We start from the raw sequence: 22,740 nt of genomic DNA on the forward strand, positions 1-22,740 counted from the left end.
CCGGCAGATTCTGTTGCCGATCGCCTCCTGAGACATTTTCATAAACCTTCCAGTAACGCGCCTGTGGCTGGCCTCCCTTGACCTCCTCTCACTTCCTCTGAGATGCGGCTAATCACCCTCATCTGAGACAGCGGCCTCCCAGTGGCGCAGCTCAAAGCACGTCCCCTTGCTCCCAATCTGCTGCTCCGTGTCAGAGCGTTGACTGAAGTCACATACGGAGTTACTGATTCGGGGCTCATGAAAGCTTCATCCTTCCTTTCTGAAGTAATGTGAACTTCTGCTCTGACCGCCAACCCCCCCCCAATCACACAGCTTTGGGATCCCAAATTGCTAGTTTGTGAGAAGGAAGGAGGAGAGGGGTGATGCTTATACAGGCAGTTCCCAGGTTAAGAACATCCGACTTATAGAAAAGTCTTACGAACTAAATGCTATAAAGCCTATTACTTTAAAAACTTTGGTTAAATAATGACGAATGCACGCAGTACTTCGTAACACTTGTAAAAACATTGTGCAGCTGTATTATTATTATTGTTGTTGTTGCTCTGACTTACATACAAAAAGACAGACTTAGGGAACAGAGCTCATTCATAATCTGGATACTGTTTGTATAAAGTCCCCAGCGGTCCCACCTGGTGTTCTGCTGGGCCTAGGACAGAGCAGGACTGGGATTAAAAATCAACCCTAGACTTTGGGGTCTGCCAAAATACATTTTGCCAGGGCTGGGGGTGGCATGGCGGCTGATCTTAAGCACATTGGGGTGACTGATGTGGGGGGGAAGGAGCCGTACAAATAAAAACAAATAGATCACGACATCCTGAAGTTCCCCTCATCGCGTGACCCAAGTTGTTAACCGAGACATGCTGAACAATGTGAGTATCTGTCATCACATCGCAGTGTGTTAGGCTGTGTAGGTGTGACTCAAGTGCCAGTCCTCCCAATTGTCCCAAATTCACCAGGACATTTGACCCGTTTCCCAGTTTCGGAGGCGACGTTAAAATCCCCCACGTCTGTCACGTTCCGTCTCTCCGACTCGTCCCGCACGCACAGGCTCAGGTGAGAACCACGCCGGTCAGTGCTGCGAGGCGGTAAATATTTAGGTGTATCCAGGGCAGAGCAGCTGGTACAGCAAGCGGGCAAATTAATCACCGGCGTCGATCACAGCCGGAGCATGCAGCTGCGAGCTGGGAGGCTGCTGTCAGAGCGCGAGGGAATATTCTCGCACGGACGGGGGCCCCCGCACAAAACCCAGGCATGTCAGCTGAGAGGCACGGGCGTGGCTCACGGCTCGAGCGCTTTGACACGCTAAGCTCATTCTTAAATGGCGGCTGATTGGCTCGCTGCCAGGACGCTGAGGCTTGCTCTGGGTGGATCAGTGCCCTGCTCCTCCTATCCCCCCTTCATCGCTGATAATTGGCTTGCCGGCTTGGCAGCCAAGAATACTCTAAAATAGTAGGTAACCATAAAGGACAATAATGATAAACGAGCAGAAAATAGCACCAACTCAGATAAGCATCATAAAATTTACATGTGCAAGTGGAACTTTAGTAGATCTTGTTTAAAGTGTCAGATAATTAATTGTAGCAGGATTTGTTATGCAATTCATTTTTGTTGAGGGGTCTAATTGCATGCGAGCAAAAAATGTCTGACATTTCATTAATTTAGCAGATGCTTTTATTGAAAGTGACATGTTTATTTTTTGAAGAAGGTTGGGTCAGCTCGTCCCTGGAGCAATCGGGGGTTAAGGGCCTCAGTCAGGGGCCCAGTGGTGAAACTGCACTGCTGGCTCTGGGCTTTAAACCAGTGACCTCCCGATCACAGGCTTAGCAGCCCAGCCTACTGAGCCACACACCAGCCGCCCAGCTTGTGGTACAAGTGCTGAAGATGCGATAGCAGAAAGGATAAGGGAGCGTCTTTGCAGGGTGACTGGAGCCCTTTATGTCGCGGTTTGCCTTTCTAGGGCAGCCTGTCCTGAGCTGACATGAGGTGTGTCAGGAATGCTCAGAGCAGTGATTTGACTGCAGTGATTTGACTGCTGTGAGAATCAAAATGTTACACTGCCAGTGAGGATAAATTCCATCATTAAAAATTGGTCAGCACTGCATTCCTTAATTAGACATATCAGGACCTCCTGATGCTGAGATCATGTGACTAAGTACCGCGATCAGGTATTGTCAGGACCCTCTGCACAGCTTCTCCGTCAGTATAGATGGGAGTGTGAGATGCCTACTGCTTCTTGAAATCCTGAACCAGCTCCTTATTTCTTCTTAACGTTCAGAAAATGATCGTTTTCCTGGCAAATTTCTGACAAGAGCCTGACCTCCTTCTTGAAGATGTATCACTGTCAGTGGTAATCAGGCCTGTGATGTTTATGATGGCGATGATGCTACGTCTGACCACTCAGTTATGCATATACAGTGAGCTTAAGTCTTTGAATAGCGGCTTTTATTATCCAAGTGGCCTAATGAGGTGTGATGTCATTTCTGTGAACCTGTTGTGGCAGTAACCTGTAGGAGGTCTGAGATGATGCTTTTGCTGGACCCCAGCATCACCGTCGCTTCCGGAGTGAGACCCTCCGTTCATTGAAGCAACCTTTGCTGCTTTTTTTTTTTTTTTTTCAAAATCCCGGCAAACTGTCGTGATCTTAATTAAAGCAGGTTTCCATATTATAAAGTTGCGAGCGCGTGTTGAGCTTCTCACACAGCAGCACATTGGGGGTTAATGGGCATTAATGACCCACTCAGCCGGCTCTGGTTTCATCTCCTCTCCCGGTAACGCTAAAGACTTTAATGATCATTCCGGCCACCTTTGTAATGTCATTCTCCACAACAACAAGCCGAGATAATTAACTCTGCCTACCAGATGAACACGTCAGGCTGCTTTAGTGCCAAGGCTCCCTATTAACCAGCCCTGCACACACAGTCTATCACTTCAGCTTGCTATTGTAACCTGTCATAATCACTAAATACTAATTTTACGCACAAATAATGTCATCAATACACATATTTTTTTATTTGACGTGCATTATTTGCTCCATTTAGTCATGTATTTATTATGTTATATATTTTTGCAATGTACGTGAGCTTGTTTATTAACACCTAAAGTGCATGCATATATATATATATATATATATATATGTGTGTGTGTGTGTGTGTGTGTGTGTGTGTGTGTTAAACCAGTCCAATGCACATATAAAGAGGACTGTCTGCTGCCAAGAGTACGGGAATATTTATTAGCTGAATAGTTGTGCCTCATTGTTGCTGCCACTGAGTCAGGAAGGAAGAGCTGTGACGAGCGGATTAGCGCCCTGGCGTTATGTAAACTCCCCTAGCCTGGGGCTCGTCACCGTTCCACCTGCGCTTCCTCCACGGGCCTGCAGGCTCCTCGCACGCAGGCCGGCGCCGCGGCAGGGTTAGGGGAACCGGCCCGGCGGGGGAGAGCGGGGGAGGAGTCGGCCTCATTCCACAGCTGAAGAGTGTCACCCCAGCTTGTGCCTCGTTGCGTGACGAGGCCTCACGCATCATCTCGTCCCCTGTGGCTTCTCTTTTGTTGAGTTGTCTTGCCGTCAATGATAAATCTGTGAGCCGGGCTGTAAAAAGTCACCACCGTCTCTCCCTCTCTCTCTAGCGCTCTCACAGATTTCCCAGGTGAGTTTGTTAGCTGCGAACATTTTGCATTCCAATTAAATATTTTGCATTTGTAATTGTGATTGGATTATTAATTTTAAAAAAATCTAATTTTGCATGAAGCGGGTGAACAAGTCATAACGCAGCACATTAACTCCTCTGCACCAATTTGATCTAAATCGAGGAAAGAGAACCTTGTAGAAGAGGACTCATTTCTGTATGCTGGATGGGTTGGAACCAACATGGGCCCAGAACATAACTACCTACCGTACATTAACATCTAATAAAGAAGGACCCATGATATGCCTGGGGTGCGAAAGTAATTAAAATTTGTAAATATTTTTTAATAAGCAACTCCACACCATGGTGCTCTTATTGAGTGTCACTAAGCTGGGCTCCATTAAGAGTACAAGGTAAACACTAATAAAACAAAACAAATCAGATCACTGCCACCACGTGTTCAAAGGGAGGCTGCTGAAGCCAGGGGCAGAATGACTCACACACATCACTCCCATTGTGCCGAGTGCATCCCGGAGTGAATCCCATGCTATCTACCGTCTCTAGGTGAACATTATACTTTCAATTCTCTGTCTCATAGCAAATCGGAACATCACACCCCTACAGCAAGGACATGCATGTTTGGGGGATGAAAGAAACGACAGACTTCAAAGCCCTCGATTATCGCCTACTTCTGAAACGCCTACCAAACGTCTACAAAAATACAGCAATTTACATTAAATGAATCAAGATTGTGCAACAGCTTCTAAATAATATTACCCCCCCCCCCCCACCTCCAAAAAAAAAAAAAGCACCACCTTCTGGCTGTGGTTTTCAGGCTGCTTACAGTGTGGGGCTCAGCAGAATTGGCCTTTCCTAATAATGATATAGGATTTACAGAAATTCTGGTCCGTTCTAGTGCCTCTATGATTCTGGGGATGTGGTCGGATCCATTCCCTGAGACACCATATCGAATGACTTCTTCTGCCAAAATATCCTGGACAGCTGTCCACCAAGGAACTTCACATTAGGCATCAAAACCTCCTACCGGTATTACGAAATGTGAATGGCATCTTCTGCGGTTTGAGGCATTCTTCGCATAGTCTCAGGCATCCAGAAACAATAAGGATATAAATTGCAAGGCATCTAAATCTCTTAAATAATTGTATATAAAAGAACATTATATGACATTACCTGTAATTACAATCTGTAAGGGAGAGGACAGAAGGGTGAGTTAGGTGACTCATCATTCACATTTGTCGTGTATTCTGCTGTACTTTTTGCATCAATGTATTCTGCTTTCAACAGCAGCCCCACACCAGAGACCCCCTTCGCATTGCTGTAGTACCATAACAAATAGACCATACAATTAAAACAAAGTATGCTAATAATGCAAAGGTTGTTGGATCCAATCCCAAAGAGTACCCATAAAAATTTTAACTTTTCTCTTTACTTTAAGATGCTTTAGATAAAAGCGTAAGATTTTTGAGTTAAAGATAATTCATTTTACCCTTGAAAGTTCCGTCACATGAGAGAGATCTTTGTTGGCTGTGCCCATTTTTATCTTCCACACCAGACGAGCAGTGTCTGCAACTGTTTTCTCAGAAGTGTTTTTGTTCCATACTCATATCTTCCCAAAATTGGAATACCCATCTTGTTGTTTAGTTCACTTCAAATAATTATTCCCCACCTAACACCCCCTTCCCCATCACTCACCTGACCACAAGTTTTTCCAACACGAGGGATTTTCCGACCATCTCTCACCATTACCCATAATGCAGCCAAACCATCTTTGAAACTCATTTGTTCTCCACTTCTCATAGGACTCCTGATGCCATCCAATGTATAAATATGCATATACACATAACCAAAATTATTTTGCATGATATTGTAATGTGTAAACAGTCATACTTCTAATCTGTTCAGCTCAAAGGGGTACAGCTGAATTTTCAAATGTCTTCAGAGTTGTTGTGTTCTGTACGTGTTGCATGAAGAATTTGTGGTGTATTTTGCAATATTGTTTATCGATAACATTGTTTATATAGATGAACGGCTGATTATATGATCCTTTTCCAGGATAATTGTACAAGCAAGCAGCAGCATGCACTGTTGTACATTCTGCACACTTTCACAATGGTTTTGCAACAGCAGTTTGTCTCTATCCCTGGCTGTCCAATTAGCTGTCATTAAAAGCACCAGCAGGTGACCTGCCAACAGGGGGGAGGGATTTGGTTCAGAAACACAACCCAACAAGTTAGACCTGACGAGGAAAACGGTAACTTAGGCCAAAGTATTTGCCACCTTCTTTCCCACATATTTACTTAAATGATATTTTCAGTTGTGGTTTATATAACTACGGTGTGTTTATGTTTCAAAACAACACCATATAAGAAGGAGTGGCTGGTATCCTGAAACTTAACGAGATGGAGAAGGAATCTTAACGGAAGCCATAAAAGTCGGAAGATCTTACAGAGTCAAACGATCCTGCTCCCATTCCAAAATATTCTTTGCTGACCGGATCCTGAACGCATGCAGAGACTGACACACATGTAGGTTTCTCTGGTCCTCCGTGATTTTGTAATGCCAGAGATGTTCTAAGTAATGTGGCTGCCTTCCATGACCAAGGCTTTGATAGCCCATTGCGGTGGTCTGGTCTGGTGTGATATGCAGAGGGTGTTGCAGGATGGGACCCAGTATAGCCGGTATACCACTGGAGAGTGTGGCTGATGGTCGAGGAAAGTTTCTGGGGTTCCTGGGTCCGTGGTGGAAGCAAGGTTCTCTTAGTTGCCCACTGTAATAGTATTAAGCCAGAGTAACGGGCACCAGGGGGCATTTCTAGCACTGCTTCTGCAAGACACAAGATGAGTCTCCATCCTGACCTGAAATACAACCTGGTATTTCATTGCGGACAGTATGAAGAAATGATATTTCATGTTTTGCCTGGTAAGCATTATTACATTTATAAATATACATCAATTCCTGCCATTCAGGCGAGCAACAAATTCCAAAAACAGTTGGGATGGGCAATTTAAGGCTAGTAATCCAGTAAAATAATTAAATAATTATGTGACTTGAAACCAGTGATGTCAGCAGGTGATTGTAATCATAATTTGGTACAAAAGTAGCACCCAGGAAAGGGCTACTCCTTTAGGAGCAAAAATTGGCAGGGGAACATCAATTTGCCAACAAATGTGAGAAAATCATTGAGGTGTTTTAAAACAATGTTCCTCAAAGAGAGATAATGAGGCATTTGAATGTTGCACTACCACTAATGCATAACGTAATTAAAGGGTTGCATAAAGGGCAAGGCCATAAAGCTTAAGGTGAGGAACTGTGATCTCCAATATCCTCCCAAAATTGGATCAAGAAGAGATCCATCTATAATCGATATAACCAACCACGTTGGCTCGGGATTACTTTGGCAAACCTTTGTCATGAACTACAATAGATAGTTATATCCAGAAATACCAGTTAAAATGTTACTGTGCCAGAATGAAGCATTTAGCCATGTCCAGAAGCACTGTCGACTTTCCTGCGCTGGGAGGCATCTGGGGTGGACCGTCGCCGAGTGGAAATGTGTTTTGTGGTCAGACAAATCAAAGTCTCTTTTTTTTTGGAAGAATTGTACATCATGTGCTCTGCACCAAAGAAAAATACCATCCAGATTGTTACGAGCAACAAGTCCAAAAGCCAGGGTCTGTCGTGGTACGAGGTTGTGTCAGTGTGTCGGGGCAAAGGTAACTTACACTTCTGTGATGGCACCATTAACACTGAAAAGTACATAGATACTTTGAGCAACATATGCTGCCTTCAAGACCACATCTTTTCCAGGGATGCCCATGCATATTGCAACATGACAATGCAAAACTACATTCTGCATGCATTACAAAGGCATGGCTACGGAAGAAGAGAGTGCAAGCACTAGTCTATAGTCCTGACCTGTCCCCAAAACAAAATGTGTGGTGCATTTTGAAATGCAAAATGCAACAAGGACCCTATAATGTTGCACACCTTAAAACTTGTTTGCAGGAAGAATGGTATATAAGTACAACTGACATGTGTCATCAGTCCTTAAATGTCTTTTAACTATTGTGAAAAGGAATGGCAACATTACAAAGATAATGCTTTACATTAACTGCACCTTCATAATGCCTTTATAATGCATTCGTAGAACATTCAGTGCACCTTAATAATGCATTAGTAGAACATTCATAAACAGCATGTAAGAATACCGTAACATCCTGACATTATCAGCTTATATTTGTAATTAATGCATAATAAAGCTGAGGTATGTTAGGATGTTAGGGCATACTTACATGGTGTTTATGAATGTTCTATGATTGCATTATGAATGCTTTATGAAGGTGCACTGAATGTACTATGAATGCAAAGGCTTTATAAAAGCGTAGTTAATGTAAAGCTTACCTTACGAAGTGGCAAATTCTTTACTGTCCCAACTTATTTGAAATGCGTTGCAACTCAAAATGTAAATGTTTATTTTGGAAAAATTATAACATTTATGTGGTAAGACATCAAATAATTTTCTGATGTACTCTTTTCAATGTAATGCAGGTGAAAGATAATTTACAAATCACTGTTTTCACTTTTAATTTTGATTTAACATGCGTCCCAACTTTTTTTATTTGGGGTTGTAGATATTGAAAGGAGCCAGTTGACTCCACAAGGTTCTCAATTAAGATCAAATCAGCACAGTCTGTCTTCTTTTACTCAGTTGCACCGCGTGACTTTTTCAATCCCATGGAACAGATACAAGTTAATCACCATAAAAAAGTCTTGCATCACCAGCTTTGACAGGAGCTTGGAAAGCCTTGAGTGGAGGAGGACAGAAAACAAGTCCTGTGACTGGAAAAAGAGTGTAAGTTTGATCTGTCAAAACAAACAAAAATAAACAAAAGACTTCCATCTTTGTGGCACTTCTCGTTGCCTTTGTTCTCTGCCCAAGCTGCACTATGAGAGCTTGCCGGTGGCAGTGTGGGTACAAGACACCCTCTGTGTGGGATGGGATGGACAGAGAGGCACGGCAAGACAATGCACACACACAGATACTGTACATGACAGGCTGGCTTAAAGGACAGATGATTTATCACCCATGGCAGAAACTTGGCAAAGCCTGGCAATGCCTGTTTGCGCAGCTTTTCACAGCAGGATAGCGATCCCCGGGCTACCGACGTTTCCAACGCTGTTGCACCACACTGTTGGCTCCTTTTGAGATGCAGGGACGTGAGTGAATATAACCATCGACCCAGTCAAAATGCCCACCAGCCAAGACGACTTTGCATAGTGGCGATGGGGGAGTAAGGATGCCCATAAACCAAAGAACGAACAGCGAACAGAGCACACCACTTCACTGGAAACAGAATCGCAGTTGCAGGCTTTGTTTTTACTGAGAACGTGGGACCTGATCTCTGTCACATCCACATTCCGTGCTGTGTCACGTGACACTGTGAGTACCTGCTCAGGGCCATTATGTACTGAGATGCGGCCAGACCTAGAATCAAAACATCTGTTCTGCATTTGAGCTGTTTAGTGTAATGTTATGCAATTTGGGGGCTGTATTGTGAAGCAGGATTTTTTGCTTAGCCGGACAACTTGTCAGATTTTAGGTGACCCAGTTTAAATGGCTTTTATCTCTGTTCATTTTCATTCAGCCCAGACTACCTTAAATTTGACATGTCATCCGGCTAAGCAAGAAATCCTGCTTCATAATACAGGCCCCAGGCGTGAGTATGTTGTTGGTAAATAATAAACAAACAAATTAATTATAAAGAAAGATCTAGAATCTCACTTTTCTTTTATTAGATCTCATCAGTCTAATTTAGTTTTGAGCAGTTTACTGACATAAAGAACAATAGCCATTCTTTTAAGAGCCACAGTGATAATTAATTTAATCATTAATTACATTACAGTGGTTCAGTGTTTGACACTGAAGCCTCACTAATTCAGAGCACAGACTTTGCATGTTTTCTCCATGTTTGAGTGGGATTCCTCCATTGGCCTCTGGGTAAATTGCCCTTCTTTTGAGGTTGTACATGTGGCCCACGTTGGTATCCCTATGCTGTACCCATTACCTCCTAGGATACGCTTCAGGTTCACTGTAACACTGTCCTAGGTCGCTCTATTCCAGCCAGCTAATGGGGTGCAGGATTCAATCAAGTCATAGCTTGTGGTATGAATGTTAAGGTGCCGTGAACTACCCATCCAGCTTTACTCTGCCATGCCTGTATCCATTAGGTACAAACTGAGACTCTTGTCATGCTAAAATTGGCTATACTAATGTTCAGGCTATACCTGCCTTCAGACTGTACCTGTGTTCAGCTCATACCTGTACCCATGCTATACCTGTGTTCAGGCTACACCTATAATCAGGTTATACCTATATTCAGGCAATACCTGTGTTCTGGGTATTCCTGCTTTCAGGCTATACCTGTGTTCAGGTTATATCTGTATTCAGACTATACCTGTGTTCAGGGTATTCCTGCCTTCAGGCTATACCTGTGTTCAGACTGTACCTGTGGTCAGGTTATATCTGTATTCAGGCTATACCTGTGTTCAGACTGTACCTGTGGTCAGGTTATATCTGTATTCAGGCTATACCTGTGTTCAGACTGTACCTGTGGTCAGGTTATATCTGCCTTAAGGCTATACCTGTGTTCAGACTGTACCTGTGGTCAGGTTATATCTGTATTCAGGCTATACCTGTGTTCAGACTGTACCTGTGGTCAGGTTATATCTGTATTCAGACTATACCTATGTTCAGGGTATTCCTGCCTTCAGGCCAAACCTGTGTTCAGACTGTACCTGTGGTCAGGTTATATCTGCCTTAAGGCTATACCTGTGTTCAGACTGTACCTGTGGTCAGGTTATATCTGCCTTAAGGCTATACCTGTGTTCAGACTGTACCTGTGGTCAGGTTATATCTGTATTCAGACTATACCTATGTTCAGGGTATTCCTGCCTTCAGGCCAAACCTGTGTTCAGACTGTACCTGTGTTCAGAGACTCTACTGCATCTCCTTAGCAGCCACTGTTTATTTATCTGCAGCAGCTGTTTGTCTTTCTGACTTTTCAGTTTGCCCCCCCAGCCTCCTGCCACCCCCTTTCGCCTGCAGTTAAGTTTCGGCAAAAGATTTTTTCTGGTTCAGAAGCCGTGGTTAACCTCATTACAATCTTTAAACACACTCTTTGAGATTACTCACAGGGGAAGAATTCACACACTGGGTCAAATGCCTTACCCTTTACTCACCAGCCTGTCTGCAAAGTGAGCGCTGCAAGATGATATAATGAACTGGGGGGTGAAGCGACTAGGGTAGACAAGGTTCCCATTGCATTGTATGTATTTACCCTGACATCTTTGTTCATTATTTTATAGGCCCGTAGAAACTGTGAGACTCTGTAGGAGAGATTGTCTGCAAGCTATAGCTCTGCTAGTGCTGCAAACCAGTGATTTAGATCTGAAAGTGCAGCAGGCCAGTGTGTCAGTGCTGAGATTCCAGTATGTCCAGTGCTGCAGGTTAGTGCAATAGAGCTGCATGTCTAGCATGTCAATTTTGCATGCGACAGTGTCAGTGCTGCAGGTCAGCATGGCAGTTCCGCAGGTCAGTGAGTAGATGTTAGATGGCTGTTATGTCAGTATATCAGTACCAGTGATTGACATTGTGGTTCTGTCACCTGTGTGTTTTGCTGTCCACTGATCAGTTGGGAACATCTGGCTGAAGCTTCCATGTGAGATAACCATGCACAAGGCTGCAATCAGTGCAGTGGCTTTGGCCAGCAGGTGATTGGTGCCTGTCTTGGAGCAACCCTAGAGCCCACTAGTGGGTGCCACTGGAGAAAGTGCTGCTCAGCTGCAATAAGAGGCCATCAGCACGCTGCCTACATGAGGGTCTCTTGACTCAGCTAGAAAGTACCAACAGATCTGAAGCAAAGAGGGAGCAGATACTCATGCAAGAGAGGAGTGTGGAAAGGCCATAGAGGCCGCAAAGACATTTACTCAAACTGTTTGATGACTCAGGAGGGTGAGGTAGGGCCCTGTGTCTAACAGGAGTGGAGCAGAGCTGACCACTATAAGGGATATTGTTGAGTGATGCAAAGCAGACCTTACGAAACTCTTTAAGCCGGTAACTATGCCAGAGGTTCCCAACTATAGTTCCCCAAGGGCCAAATACCATCAGCACCACAAAGTCAAAATTCACCAATCAGGAGAATCGATCGCACTGTCCAGATTCAATTGTATTTCTGCCCAGTTGAAGTCTGCCAGGTGATGAGCACGCAGCTGTGTCCGTTTGCCAGTTGTGGGAAAATTGGAAAGGCTTTCCAGGTCGAAGAAATTCATCTGCTGAAGGTTTTGGGTGAATAAAGTACCTCTGGACTGGCAAACAGGGGCGGTGATCCCTGGGGGAACCAGAGTCTTGTAGAAATTACCAGTGTCTATGTGTCATTAGGTAGCACTGGGCCAGATGTTGGCCTGTTCCTTTTCTTTGGAGGCATTAGGACTTCCTGGGTTTGGGGGGGCATGTCTCTGCAAATCACAGTGTATTAGTGGGGTTGAGGGACGACCATATATCCATATTTCTCATTTTGTGCCCTGGGGTGGGAGATTTGCTGGGCTGGGGCAGGATGAGACTGAACAGCTGCCTTGAGTTTAGACGTCTGATTTAGGGAAGGGGAACCACCCAAGTGTGGATGTATATGTCATTACACGAAGAGAAAGTGCACCAGTGCATACGTTTCTGCTGCATGAGGTCTCCGTGTGTTTACTGGCGGCTGTTTGTGTCTGTGAGTGTGTGTACATGCGTAAGAGAGAGTCCTCAGCTAGAGATAAACTTTTCAGGCACGTGTCAGCCTGCTTCCTAGATTTTGACAGCATATTCAGTACCCGACAAAGGCAATCCAGTAAAAAAAAGTGCCAAACAGCAACACTATCTTACAGAATCCTACAGTAATATTTCATTTATGCCTCTAAGTTTCTTTTAAATTCCTTGTGACGAGTTGCGACTCTATTTGTAAAGATTCATATAAACACTAATACGCTGTATATTAAACGTTGCATGCACATCTCGGTCTACACACGCATCTGCATCTAAACATCAGTTCGATTTTTTCCCTAGAAGATTATCATAAGCCTCAGTCTGACTCCTGCGACCCCAGCATCCTTCGTGGGGGTGGTGCACGCTTCACACACACTGCATGCATGGCCATTGCAACAAAATAAAGCAAAATGTTTTCATTTATTGTTTAAGATACTATTAGGAAAACACTAGATTTTTTTTATTATTATTTGCATCAGCTATGCAGCGCTTCATGCTGTAAGCTCCAACACTGAAATGTAGAACTGCTCGCCTAGTTTGTGGTCACAGTGAATCTATTGGAAGAACATCAATGGAACCATAAGGCACATCCTGGATAGGATGCAGAGACATCCATCCATCTTATGGAAATTTAGGAACAGAAACCTACTGAAATGTCTTTGCACGAGAAGAGGAAACCAGAGAATGTAGAGGAAGCCCCCGCCAAGATGGAGCCGACGGCCTCCACATTCACAGAAGAGACGGCAGGATTCAAACATGCCACTCCATCCACAGAGCACCAAGGACATAAGACAGAACATGAACATCAAACCAATACGGAAGAGGATTAGGGCCACCATGAAAATATTATTTGAATTCTGACTTTAATGTCAGAATTCTGACTTTTTTTTCCTCAGAATTCTGACTTTAATCTCAGAATTCCTACTTTTTTCTAAACTCAGAATTCTGAGATTAAAGTCAGAGTTCTGAGATTAAAGTCAGAATTCTGAGGAAAAAGTCAGAATTCTGACATTAAAGTCAGAATTCAAATAATATTTTCATAGTGGCATTAATCCTCTTCCGTAAACCAAAGATTCAGGAAGAAATGACAAACTGTGTTTCATGTTCAAAAATTTGTGCAGACGAAATGAAGAAATTACGCAAATTGCAAGTGTTTCTTCATTTGTTTGTTTGTCTGTTTGTTTATTTGTTTAAGCTAAGGATCTTGCGGATAGGGCCAGCTTTAGTTTAGTTTAGACTTCGAGGTGCAGCCTCACCTGAGATACACATGATTCCAGGTTCAACACATCATAACATATGGGCAGACAGGACAACGTCCCGTCTCACTGGAGTAAAGGAAGATGCTTATGTTTCAGCCGTGTGTCTATACATAATACAGCAAACCTCACAAAAAGCCATGTCTACTCTTTCGCCGTTGTTTCGAATGCAATGTTTACACGGGTATGAAAAGCGATCGGACTTTCTGCCCATAGAGAGAAACCGAGTCTAACGAAAGAAGAAAATCATTGATTTAAAACGTTTTTGAATTACGCCAGTTTGAACGTCCAGTTTTTATGAGTGAGCATGATACAAATCGTCCAGCACGAATATGGGACAAATTAATTACTTACTTGCGTTTTCTTAATATTTGCATCGCAATAGTAAAGTTTGCGACAAAATTATATAAATCTGAGAACACAAGCTCTGGTCTGTATGCCTTCATAGCAGCGAAAAGTTGGAGCAAACAATCTGTTTCTGCCAACTCTGTATTTGCAGGGCAAAAATAACAGGCGCTGATTGTTTTGATAAAATAGTGACCCGCAAAGCTGGCCGATGCCCCCCTCTGCAGCCCCCGTACACAGCCCCGCGACCCTTGGCACGGTCCGAGCAAACATAGTCCGCACGCAATGCTGCGATCGCGGGACAAATCATTAACTCGCAGGAGCGCTTTTTAATTCGTGTACCGTGGCATGCAACCACCGACTGCAGAGGTGTGGAGGGGAAGGCAGAGTTCATTTGTTTTATGCCCGGCGTGTTCTGCGTGTTAAGAATAGTCGTGCATTCTTTCGGTCCCACGCCTCTTTTGCCGCACGAGTCCCTTTCTTTTCTTGAACCTTTCCAGCTATCCCAAACTGTCTGAGTCAGCGAAAAGAAAGCCATTTGGCACCGCAGTGTCCGAAAACGCGGGAGGTGACAGGAAGATGAATGGCGAGATAGACGTGTCCGCACGCAACCATTGTTTACACGGAGAGTGGAATGAAAGTGGCTCGCGGAAAGAAAGAGAGACGCGGCGTCGCGTGTTTCAATAGACTGGTCACAGTGGACAGTCAGATTGACCATGTTCATATATTGCTTAAATTTTACGTTGAACTCGCATCAGAATGATTCTGAAATGCCTTTGTGATAGTTTGCGTGTTTGCCAGATAGGTTTAGAGCTTAAGATCATGAACTAATCTAGATTAGCGTGCTGACCTTATCTTTCTCCACTTCTCACGCTCCGAAATGTTTTTCCCGGTGCTATCTAAAGCAGTCTTTATCTTTTCCCTGTGGATAATTTATACACGCAACTCCCGAAGCCTCTTTCTCCTACCCTACAGTAGTAAAACTCAAAATTGGAAATGAATAGTCCCTCACTTCTTCTTTTTTTATCTCACACGCGGGAGCAACCAGAGGCTGTCAGAAGACATGTACACGTGACCCCTTTCGGTTTGGTGGTAGGGGATTTATCACCTTCCGATCCACAGGGTCTACCAAAATATACCTTATCTGAGCATTTATCAAGATACATATGGTAGTTCTGGACAATAGTGGGATTATTTTGGAGGGAAACAGGTGGTTGTTTGTGTTGATGAGATGACTGCTTTGGTTAGTGGGGTAGTTCTGTAGAATGGAATTATTCTTGTGCAGTCCTGAGGTTGTTTATGTGGTACTGAGAAAATTCTATACATTAGTGAGATATTTATATACAGAGGTGGATTGAGTACCTGAAGACTATACTTGACTAAAAGAAGACATTGTAATAGGAAAATGACGCTGGTACAACTTAAAAGGCCCAAAACAAACCATAAATATTCCATGTCTGGGGAATACAATAAAAAAAATTAGGTCGGTCACGCAAAATGTAATAAGTAAAAACCATTGTCAATAGAAATATATCTGAGTAAAAAGTACAGATTTTTATAATTGTAGTTGAGTAGAAAGTGAAAGTTGCTAATATTTTTAATAGTTGAAGTCAAAGTTGCCAAAATAATACATAAGTACTGCAACAAAGTACAAATACACACCACTGAATATGTTTCGTTGAGGTTACTGGATGGGCTAGCGGGAGGGTTCAGAGGGGGGTTTCTGAACCTTCGTATCATATACAAGTTTTCATCATATCTGTAAATGATATTTATTTTGGTATGCCTGTCCGCACTGGGTTTATTAATTAACTGTCTCAGCCAACAATTTTGCACTTTCAAGAAGGGTAGCAGCCAGAGTAATTTTCACTGGCTATATTTGCACCCCATATCACCATTTATATAGCCAGATACTAAGTACTTCACATGAAATGCTTTCTCTAAGGGTACAACAGCAAACCCATCCTTGGACTTAAACTGGCAAACATTTGACTGTATGTTTAATTTTGAATAATCCTTAATCACCATGCTCCTTCTGTTTTATGGGATTTAGAATAGAATAATAGATAATATTGCATTGTACTCACCAGAATGAGTTAAGTCCGTAATGGTGTCAGAAAACACATATTTTAATAGATGTTAAGAAGACAGGCTGAGGAATACAATAACCTAAAAATCATCATCGGCAGTTAGCAATACACAAATAGGGAACACTGCAAATTATTACTAATATGAATTAAAAGTGTGAATTTCGGTTAGTAAGTTTTGTTGGAAAATGTACCAGTTGAACATGTGCTTCTAGAATGGTTGTTCTTGTTTGTTTTTGATGTTTTGCATTTGATGTTGTTGGCTATTTCATGTCATTTGCTAAGGTTACACTCTTCCAAAGTAACAAACGAGCAACAACAATGGTGCCAAAGTCCAGCCTTTGATGTGGTTCATGTTACAGGTAAGATCTGTGACTAAAGAGCCTGCTCCCCACTGCCACAGCGACACGCGAATAGAAGTCACTGCACTGTATTACTCATATGATTCTAGCTATTTCATTTAAAAAAACATAAAGGATGGATTAAGCAATAGACCAGGAATCTTAGCTAATGTTGTGCCAAAAATGTTGATAGAATCTTGCCAACTTTCCTCATTAACTTATGGATAATTATCCAGGGTGTATTCAGTCCAAGGTATTAAAAATAGCATTTTAAGAAAGTCACTGTGGATTTATGAAAGGCAAATCTTTTCTGATTTCTTGGAGCATGCAACAAAGGCTTCTGACAGAATAAAAATAGATACATTTTATTCATGTAGATTCATATCCAGTATACTGTAGTTCCACATAATAGACTAATCCGAAAATTAAATAGAGCTTGTAATCCGTGAAATACCACAGGGTTTGTGTTGGGATCATTGTTTACTCTACATAAATGACATAACAAATTGGTCACGTCTGCATATGAAACAGACTCATTCCCAGCAGAATGCATGGCTGAAGACTTACAAGATGAAACGTTTACAGAGCAGTTAAACCTGAACGGGGATGCTAATCCGTTTGGGAAGTCGGAACGCACGCTGCTGCTGCTGCCTCGGCTACAGTGGGATGTGGACAGGAGGGTAGCTGAGGTATGCCTCTATGTGCATGTTATGGAACAGAACTCAAATGCAGTCACACTGGGGCCATTAAATATATCATTAATGCCTGCCCTAGAACACTGTGTACCAATGATCACCTTGCATTTCAAAAAGAATATTGTTTCTGTAGTGAGTTGAGCTCCTAAAAACAACAGACTAGAAGTGCCAAATTACTCTCTGTTACCAGGTTTGAATAGACAGAGCCAAATGTATTGTATGATTCTACCTGAAGCTTCCTATCACACATCCGAAGAGCTGAATGAAGGTCTGCTGTAAAGAGCAGTATTCTATGACATTTCATAAGACACTGTAAGATACTGTATCTGTCATTTTTTTGTGTGATAATGTTCTAATATTTTGGCTTAAGCTCTGCATTTTCATGATTTATTTTGCTGATTATTATTGCCTGGGTTCTTAACCACAAATTTTGCCGACATACAGTTCACATACAGTTGAGAAAGTCGGGTGAACCAATCCCTGGAGCAGCTGAGGTTAAGGTCCTTGCTCAAGGGCCCAGCAGTATATTCACTCCGCCAATCACAGGATTTGACCCAGCAACCTAGTGATTACAGACATTACAGCCTTGAAAATAGCTGAGAATCATAACAGAACTAAGCACTTGAAAGTAATGGAAATGGAAGGATGAGCAAATCCTCTAAACCTTTAAAAGTTGGTTGAGGATGGCTTGGTGCAGGTGTACAAAATCTTAAGGAGGAAGTCATTCACCATAACCCCAACTCCACTATCAGTTCACACTTACATGGGCACACTAGTTAAGAAATTAGTTATTAACCAATTTGGATGAGAAAAGATATATATTATTTCTTACTCCAAAGGCTAAGTTTGGCCTTCCTTATAGCATAGAAGTGCCAGAGATTTTGCTCAAATTTCACCCTGGATTTATTTTTAATTTTCTTTATTTACAAGTTTATGTTCATTAAAGAGAGCTGATGAAAAAACAATAAAGTTTTTCCTAGTTTTAAGCTCAAGTCCAAGATAAACCCCAACCTCTACAGGATTACACACAGAAACAAACAGAGAAGTATGACTGGTATTGGGATGAAATCTTTCACCTGTCTTCAGAGTCAATCAGCATCCGCTCAGTTTGCACTCAGTGAGATTCCCTTTAAAGGACTGAGTGCATTGAAACGCTGAAACATTTGAGATGTGAAAAACCTTGTGGACCGTGTACAAACACAAGGCTGCAAATACTTCAAATTCATCCATCCATCCATCTTCCATAAGCACTTATCAGGCTCGTAGCCAGAAATACATTTTGCGGGGGGGTGTAGTAACCCTTGGTATATTTTGCCAACTGGAGGAGATGACCCTGCTGGAGAATTCACCAATGGAGGGACTTAACCAAATTTCAAGGGGGGGGGGGGGGGGGGGGGGGTTCAGACCTGTAATTTTACTACTTGGCTATGTTCCTGGCACTTATCCAGTTCAGGATATTCTACAAATCCGGCTGTCATTAAACAAATTGGCCATAGGGTTTTCTGCAGCAACAGCAAAGTCTGAGGTACAGAAAAACCAAGGTATACATGAATACAGATTTGAGGTTATGTAACTCAGCAGGAAACCCTCCTTTATGAATACATTAGTCCTGTTCTGTGAGTTCCAGGTGGACTTTAACACCGTAGTTATTGGTTGTTACCTACTTCACCTAAGCGGGTTTCTTTTCTACTGCCTTCACTTACAGGCTGTATTTTACTACTGTGCTACTGTTCTTAACACTGTCTGGGTGCAAACGGGGAGATTAGGAGAACCAATTCTGTCTGTGCTGTTCTCATTCACTATGCTATCTCTGCTTTCACGCACCGAGAATGGCTCCAAAAAGAAGAGAATCATTTAACGTATTTCACTTGTCTTATTCAGTTTGCCATATATCATTCCATATTGGCAATTTATCATGCGTAATTACTGCAGTTATATACCTTGCAAAAATATTCGTATCCATGTAATAGTATACATACATATAAGTTTCATTTTCTTCCAAAAACCGAACGCTTTAACTTAAAGTGGCTACTGGAAACGATCTTTTTTGCCCACAGTAATTATATTTTAAACGAAACAAAATATCTGCTGACTGCGGCGTTAAGTCACAAGAACTCATTATTTCATGGAAGCAACTTTGGCTGCAGTTTCATTGTCCCTGCCAGCTTCTCACGTAGCTATGGTGAAGTTTTTGACATTAAATTTAAATGCTAATTTAACCTCTGAGACGTTATTTGGTAATAAGCCTATAAATTCCATATCATTCATCCAATTCACATCAGTGTTCTGACAGGCTATCGATATGGTTGTGGATAGGTTACTGAAGTAGATGTCTGAGGTAATACACATATAAAAATATAAAAAACGAAGACCTCGAGATTAAAAGCACTGCAGTGGCGTTCGTTTAACCATGTGTGTTGTTTTGAAACATCATTGTCATTTGGTTTCTTTAAAACAATGGACACTATTGCGCAAGATATCGTGACAACCTGCCATTTGCGGCACATGACAATACCATGCACGAATAGGAAGAATCACTTGTTGTTAAATTAAAAAAATAATAATAATAATAATAAAAACTTCCAAAATCTATTTTGAGGTTTCCAGAAAGTACTCGGATGGATGTTCATATGTATGACCCATCATTTTTACGATCGATTTGAAATCGGGATTTTGATTTTGGAATAAGTGCCAACATTTTGAAACAGTATAACGGATTTTAACAAGAAAAGAAACGAAAATTAACTTGTCCAGTGAATTCGGTGCATGATTTTCATTACATAAAACGTTTTTAATGCAATCTTACGATGCACCTTTTTGGAACTGTCCATGGTGCATGCTCGGTAACCATGTGTGTTAATCAAAACATGAATTAATTTGCTAACTGTGAATAAATGCATAATTTATTTGGTCATTTACGGGTCTTTCGTTTTCTCTTAATTACCGAAAGCCACTTTTGAAGGAGGGGGAATTGCCAAGCTGCGTATTTAAGCATTTTGATTTCGCCGTGCCTCGCATACCTGCATAATATCTGAACTACAGATTGCCTAACTACAAAGCCCCCGATCGCCGTATTTACAGACGCCGTGGCGCTCAGATATGTTCACCTCCTTGTGCCGGAAAAAAAGTCTCACGTCCTGCGGCTTTTGTTCTGTGAATTTAAGACCCTTGTGTCTTTGCAGGGGCTGCTTCCGCCTTCGCGTGACTGGCCGGACTGCTTTCTCACGCAAACTCAAGGACTAGAGACACGCACCTCTCCGGTGCTCCACTGACGGATGACATAGTGAAAGCTATGCAACTTTTCCGATGAAACAAACTCGTCGATTCAAACACCAGTCATTCACTTTGATCTGGCGGTTTTAAATTGACAAAGAACAAAAGCACTTTGCGGATTTTGTGTGTCGGCACCGGGGTTCTCTAGTCTACTAGAGTAGTCACTGATCTTCTAAACGTAGTCTGCGCACAAAATAACTTTATTATTTTGTGCTTCACAAAAAGTTGAAATTGTGAAACTTGTCTTTGAAAGTAGACCCAATAATATATTCATAAATAAAATACTGAAATAAAAATTGTAGTATTAAAGACGAAAAATTAGCTTACATGCAAAACATACCGACTATTCTATTTAGTTTTATTATTGCGTTATGCGGTTAGGATAAAGCACCTATAATTATAATTACATCCCATAATCCACGCAACTTCTAATGCTTATCGAATACCCAGTTGCGGGAATCTAAGACCTATCTCAGGCAGCAGATACGTCATTTAAATTAAAGATATAACTTATGTCAAATCTGTACTTAGCTAAAACATTCTTAAGGTTCAAACGATGCGCAAATTATTTGACCTCTTACATTTATCGACGCGTAAAAACCATTATACAGCATACATAATAATTAAAAAATTATGGTATATTTAATATATTCCCCAAATTCAGTTGGGTTGAAAAAATAATTACTTTAAATATAATTAAACAACGACTGTTTGGTTTTATTGTTGAATATTGCTCATAGATAAAACAAAATTTCATTCACACTTTATCCTCATAATCAGCATTTATTAAAAACCAAGTAAACATTTCAAAATTGTTAATTCTAAATGAATACATTCTTAGTTTAATAAAAGTCAATCTAATATCAAATTAGCATTGATGTGTGGCGTATTGTTACATTTTTCAAATCATGAAATCTTTTTCTTTGAAAAACCCTCCCTTACAGCCTCCCTACACTGTATGGGCAAATTTATTAATTTAGATTACTCAGATTTTAGTATTTGTTGCTTATTTGTTAACCCGTCAGAATGCAATATTTCCACACGTTACATATAATTTGAAACGTGGCCGAGATAGGCCTCTATTCCGCACAACCTTCCCTATTAGTCTTTTCTCCCTTTCGGTTATTTTTTTCTTTGCTTTTTTCTACTGAAAAGACAACGATGAAATGAATTCAGCTGGTCTTTCACCCCTGCGGTGCTGACAGAGTAACCCCCCCAGCATCCTTAACCTGGGGTTGGGCAAATGGGGGATGGGGTTCACAATCCGCAAAGCTCTCACGAACATGGGCAGATATTTAACCCCTAGCGTCGACCGGGCAAGGGCGTGTTACGTTGTCATTAAAGTTTAACTTAGACATCTGACTTAAAGTTATTATTTTGTATATATTATTAGATGGTCTTCAGATTAGAGGAGCGATACTTGCCATATTTTTTTTTAGAAATTTGCGCTTTCCTTGAACCTTCTCCGTTTGTAAGTGGCTACAGCTGATTGCATTCAGCAATTAAATTATAGAGGCCTTTTGGGATTGCGTTAAGTAAGCTCCTTACTGGTTATTTTATTACCGTATATTTATTTTATGTGTTTACTTTTGGGTGCATTTGCAAGTTCGATTTCTCAGTCTGACAACCAACAGAATCAGTCGCTTTCCCAATAATGGTAAACAGCCCAGTGAACAGACTGAAACTGTATTAAATGCAAAAAGGAAGCCCATTTCAACTTGTTCAAAATACTTCAGATGTATTAGTTGTAAGACAACGCTTTATTGGTTAACATGATGAGTGAGATTTATCAAGCTGTCAGAAGCCAGTCCGCTGATTACAAAACACTCCGGGCTAAAAGTTCTCCCTCCCGCATACACACCTTTGCACGCTATCGTCATCTTTGCACGAAACCAGTATTTGTCAAGGGGATCGCGTATTTGAAAAGGCGATTTATATTAATTTTGTTAATTGACATCGAATAGTAGTGAATTGCTTATGTACTTTCTCTAATAAAATATTAGGCCTACATTAATCCACAGTGATTTAGTTGACCAGTTAACGTATACATGACGGACTAGCTTCCTCTGATCTAAGCAAAGCTTTAATTTTTAATTTATATGGCTTGTTCTTTTAAATATGTGATATAGTACGCTACTCGAGGAGTTACGCAAGTTTAATCACGCTTAAACACTTATTGAAGTAGTCCTAAATCGATTAACTGTAAATATAATTACAAATGAGTGGAGTTTATAATGACTTTCATGACTGTAAATGAAAAAAAGAACGTTATTGTTGATATTGTTAATAGGGGTTG

At 41.6% G+C, this 22,740-nt stretch overlaps 1 long non-coding RNA gene across 3 annotated transcripts in view; it reads right to left on the reverse strand.

The window, feature by feature from the left end:
• Window positions 1–334: 334 nt before the first annotated feature.
• LOC111847997 (uncharacterized) overlaps window positions 335–22,740 on the reverse strand; it is a 30,668-nt gene continuing 8,262 nt past the window's right edge. For 2 of the 3 annotated variants that reach the window (XR_002839206.2, XR_011993863.1), the window contains exon 6: window positions 21,208–22,740. This exon is cut by the window's right edge. This is a non-coding gene — a long non-coding RNA (uncharacterized lncRNA). Of the gene's footprint in view, window positions 1,442–21,207 lie in introns of those variants that run through there. The other variant, XR_011993862.1, reaches the window with a different exon arrangement.

The sequence above is a fragment of the Paramormyrops kingsleyae genome, chromosome 11, assembly GCF_048594095.1.
Source record: "Paramormyrops kingsleyae isolate MSU_618 chromosome 11, PKINGS_0.4, whole genome shotgun sequence".
NCBI classification, from domain to species: Eukaryota; Metazoa; Chordata; class Actinopteri; order Osteoglossiformes; family Mormyridae; genus Paramormyrops; species Paramormyrops kingsleyae.